At 30.1% G+C, this 4,405-nt stretch overlaps 1 pseudogene; it reads right to left on the bottom strand.

The window, feature by feature from the left end:
- Window positions 1–608: 608 nt before the first annotated feature.
- Window positions 609–3,534, bottom strand: LOC129884253 (putative F-box protein At1g50870; annotated as a pseudogene).
- Window positions 3,535–4,405: the final 871 nt, after the last annotated feature.

Genomic DNA, 4,405 nt, shown 5'->3' with positions numbered 1-4,405 from the left:
AGTAATGATATAGTATTTTAAAAATAAAATTAAAATTACTATATCAAAAATTTTAATGTTGTACCATGTCGATCCCTAATCAGCGTGCACATCAATAAAATGGTCAAATTTGTCAAAACCCATTACGTGTAACTCGAACCCCTTACGTCTAACTCGAACCCCTTACGTCTAACTTATATGATGATTGAGTAGCAAAGACTAAAATTTTGAATTCATTGACCATCCATAGCAAGAGGTTTCATACTAAAATTAAGAGTTAAGACACAAGTAACATTTCAAATTTCTCTGACCAATCTACTACCTCTAACTTCTAAGATAGGAATAAACACAACCAAAACAACTTACAAGTAAAATTATTCATAAAAAAAAGTTGTTTTATCAATCTTTTTGATAGTACAAAGTACACAGGCTAAATATTCTTAAATTTTATGGGTCATTCGCTAGTTTTAATTTGCAGAAGGAGATGCAAAGTCCAAAATAAAAATAAAAATTAAAGGTCAATTAGTGAAATTCGTCAATTAAATGCATCGTAAATATGTTGTAAAAATGTGAAGAAGATTCGGTTGAAAATTAAATGCTAAATTCAACAGGTTAAAAAATTTACTGTTCTATAATTGTTGAACATGTTTGCCACGTTCTCTTAATGTTGGAATTATAGTTAAGCTTTCCATCTATTTTATAACTCTCATACTTGCAAGATCACCATTTAAATTGAATTCCTTGACTTCATCAGAATTAAGATCATAGAAGATTAAAAATTCACTTTGGGTATGAAGAAGCAATAAATGATCCTTCCAGATAGCTAGCCGGAATTCAATAGGAATAGGAATGGGTCTAATTGTGTGTTTCATAACCCTAGATTCACTTTGTCCGTACTCCTTCATCATCCAAATGTCAAGATTTTTTTCTAGGAAAAATTATTAACTACATACCCTATTTTACCATATTTTTTTATTTTTCCTACCGTTTCAAAAACAATCAAAAATCTCTTCTTTTGCTCTCATTATCTCCTTTTCCAGATACATCAATTCAAAATATCATACACATGATTTCCTTCCTTTTCTCAATCCACAAATCTCTCCACAGTTACATCTATTAATCCATTTTTGAATTTCAAATATTTTCTCTTTCCAATTAATGATTTCAAGTTATTCAAGAGACAGATTTCTTTCCATCATTTAAGTTTTTTTTTTTTTTTTTTGGTTTCATAATCTTAAAAAATTGCTCATACATATGGATGAATGCCGATTTTTGATGTTCATCTTTTTGTGATGCATATAGATTCACATTTTTAATGTATCTAATTATTTTTATTCTTAAATTAATGTATAATGCCTTTGTTTCAACATTATAATACATTATATTTGAATAGTATTCTCAAGATGGATAGATGTATCATGATTCATTAATATTTATGTACCTTGTTTGAATTGTTAAGTACATTATTTCTACTAGATACATTAAATAGATAAGTGTTGCACACAAGATGTTATATTTTTGATAGATACATTACTGGTAGTTGTTATGTATCAAATACATTTATTATAAATTTAAATTTATGATCCAGAACTCATATGCATCAGAAAAAGATTAATAACAAAAGATCAAAAAAAATCAACCAGTTGTTCTATCAATGTTGTTCATATACATAACTATAAATATGATACAAACTAATATTGTTATAAAAATATTAGTGTTTATATATCAACAATTATATTTGATAATGTCTACAGATACATAACCTTCTAGTTGAATAAGTTAGGGTGTATGTATCTGTAGTAAAAAAATAGAGAAATCTGTAATAGTTACGTATCAAATAAATAACTATGAACAAGATATATACTAATTTGTATTTTAATAAATTAAGATTATGTATCAAAACTAATATTTGAACATAATATATTTTGCATGATAAAAATGTAATGTATCATAATATTGAAACGAAGGCATGATACATTAATTTAAGAAAGAAAAACAATTAGATACATTAAAAATCTAAACCTATATGTATCACAAAAAGATAAACAACAAAAAATAGAAAATAAAATCAACAATCTGATTTGTTGAAAACAAAAAAACGTGATGACAAAATCCTTCTACACATTCTTCTTTACTCTATACCAACTCCCGTAACTTTTTTTCACTTTTAACAATGGCGTCATTCATGGATCTTGACTCAAAACCCTTACCGGAGTCACCACCAACTCCCTTATTTTGACCAACAACAATTTCATCAATTTTGTATTGTTCATACCTCACCTCACTTTTTAAAATTCCGGAATGTCTCAAAATCGACAGGTTCATGTTGTATCAGAACAATTTGTCGATAATTTTGATTCAAAAAATGAGAGTTTCTTTTTGGAAGAATGGGAAGAAGAATTTTGAATTGTACTAGCATGTTTCAATTTGCCAGGGATTGAATCACATTGATAATAAAGTTTTTCCATAATTTATGCTTTCTTTATTTACTTTTTTCCTTTTTAAACGTAACAAAATATTCAATTAACAGATCTTCCATTAATTTTCCCTTTTTACCGCAATAGCATTAAAGACGTCACTATATATTAGGAAAGATGACTTTTGTATCCAAGCGTCTCAAAAAATAAGGAATTTTTGTAATTTAAAAAATAATAGAGATATGATGTATTTGGCTCTTAACACTATTGAATTTATGTAAGTTATACTTTTTTCTATGGGATCAAAGGGAACACATTGAATTACGGTAACCAATCAGCACTAGGGACTTATTTAAGACTTCAAGCCCGTAACGTGGCCCGTTGGGAATAGTACAAATACTAAGCATTTTCATTGTGTGAAATATCTCACACTACTTATATTGAAACAAAGAATGACCATCCTGACCAACTTTTTCGTTATTGTAAACCAATGAACTGCTTCCTTGTAATACATCTCAAAGCAATGGGAAAAACATATTGAGGGAAATTTTATGTTATGTTCTCGCCAAGAATCAGTGCTCATATTATAAATTTCAATTCTGAACTGTCTAGGACCACGATCATCCGTAGGGGGACCCAGAAAACATCTGAAAGCTTAAAAATTTTGTAGTCATTATCAATTGAGTAGAATCCAAAAGCAACACCTTCGGTGGAATCACAAAATATTTTCTAATACCTGGATTAAGTATTATGATGATAAAGGAATCCATTAAAGCAATCAAACCATGGAAAGGACCGATGAGATCATTAAATATTGTACAACTACTAGAGGTAAGATCTGTCACATCAACATCTGGAAAACGACTGTTAAGGTTATTTTTATCATCACCGAAAAAAAATAAGAAGTGATGCTTCTCAATTGATATGGTTCTTCTCTGAAGGTGCGAATGAAGAGAATGAATTCATCTTTTGTGGTTGTGATGCGATTAAGATGAAGTTTAAAGAAAGTATCGGATAAGATGAGAGTGAACCAAATTTTAGAGATACATTTAAATCGCAAAAGAGATTTCAACAGAAGTCTTAAGAGCATATAGATCACCAGATCTTGAGGCAATTTCTTCATAATTCTATTCACCATCATTGATTCTCGACAATGTAATGCAGATTGAATCTCAGAAAATGAGTTTTTTTTTGCGTAGCAACAACTTGAATTTCCAATTTGAATTGATTTTTTTACAAAAGATAAGTCACCACATCTTCAGCTCCTAATGAAAAACTCATAAAAGGTGCGTATTTTTCTAATTCTGATAGCTTCCCATGCAATAATTTTTCGTTTCACAAAGAATTGCAAAACATTATGAGAGAATCATTAGTTACTTGTTGACCCCACTTCATAAATACCCCTTCATTTAATATTAGTGAAATTATCCTCATTTTGCGCAGTTGTATCACGACCCAAAATGGTCCATGAGTGGGACCCACACTTAACCTCTTAGGTGAGAGAACCAATGATACAAATCCCAACTTATAAAATATGACAATAACGCGGAAGCTCAATTTATAAGAGTAAGAAGTAATTAAACCACTAAAGTCTATTAGATGCATTTTTCCGAAGCCTAATAGTCATCACTTCAAGGACATTTAATTCTAAAATGCTAAGTTTGAAAATATCAACCACCAGAATAAATAAATAACTTAATGTGTCAAAGACTAAGAACATCATGCCATGCCCGAGAGAATCCAACACGAGCTAGAAGGAATAGCTCACCCTAGAACCTGATGTGCTGGACACTGGCTAGAGCTGTAGTCGAGTCGAAGCTGATGGAATACTCGCTGCACTCCACAAAATAAAATAAAGAAAAAACATACAAGTAGGGGTCAGTATAGGACAACATGTACTGAGTAGGTATCATCGGACGACTCAAAATTGAAATCAATATGCATAAAGTAATAGCGGAAAATCAATAATAGGACTTAACACGTGGCAACCAACAAGATCATGATCAAGT

The sequence above is a fragment of the Solanum dulcamara genome, chromosome 4, assembly GCF_947179165.1.
Source record: "Solanum dulcamara chromosome 4, daSolDulc1.2, whole genome shotgun sequence".
NCBI classification, from domain to species: Eukaryota; Viridiplantae; Streptophyta; class Magnoliopsida; order Solanales; family Solanaceae; genus Solanum; species Solanum dulcamara.
The sequence above is the reverse complement of the archived record's forward strand: the minus strand, read 5'-3'. Positions and strand labels throughout refer to the sequence as shown.